Raw genomic sequence first — 812 nt, 5'->3', positions numbered from 1 at the left:
ACGCTATAACAAACGCTATAATTCACAACGAACATCTCACGTGCTCGATTCAACAATACTCTCTCTATCCGCAGTTCAGTTACTCGTTACATTCATGCCGTCACGTCTTGACCGTCTTATATATAAAAGAATACCGAAATCTAGTAACCTCCCGAGGATTCACGAAGCTTCGAGAATATGACGTGTTACTAGAGTCACGTGACCTCCGCTGTCGTAACACATACATGTGAATCACTAGCAAATTAGTTTATCTTAAAATTAGGATAATGCTGGTAAATGTATTATTACAAAAATAGATTATAATTATATAAATGAAGATTTAAATATATTTGAAAGTTTTTAAATGGCAATAATAATAAGAGGTAAGTAGGGTGTTGTGCATTGTTGAAAGGCAACTGCGTCACGTCTCTAAAGTTCAAAACATGGTGTTGTAAAGTGTTCTATTGTTGTTCAGGTTCTTTTTTGAATTATTTGGTTAAAATAATTCAATGTCAAGTCCACATAATGATAACTTAATTTATTTCTTCTATAACTTTCTACAGACTATGTTCACAGTTTGACACAAGTTGTAGGCCTAAGATCCATAAACAATGTTTAAACAGAAAATCCTTGCTAATTGTATCATGTTTAATGTACTTAGCTTTAATTGATAAACAAAAAAGTAACTTACCGAGTAATTCAATAGCAGATTGGTTGTGATAATTCTTACTGTCCAACAATGAACATTAATACTTACTGACTTTTTATTTTTTCATTACTCGTATTAATAATGTACTGTTACGACATCGAGGTCACGTGACTAGTATCACGCC

Source organism: Limulus polyphemus, unplaced genomic scaffold, assembly GCF_000517525.1.
Source record: "Limulus polyphemus unplaced genomic scaffold, Limulus_polyphemus-2.1.2 Scaffold4572, whole genome shotgun sequence".
Taxonomy (NCBI): domain Eukaryota; kingdom Metazoa; phylum Arthropoda; class Merostomata; order Xiphosura; family Limulidae; genus Limulus; species Limulus polyphemus.
The sequence above is the reverse complement of the archived record's forward strand: the minus strand, read 5'-3'. Positions refer to the sequence as shown.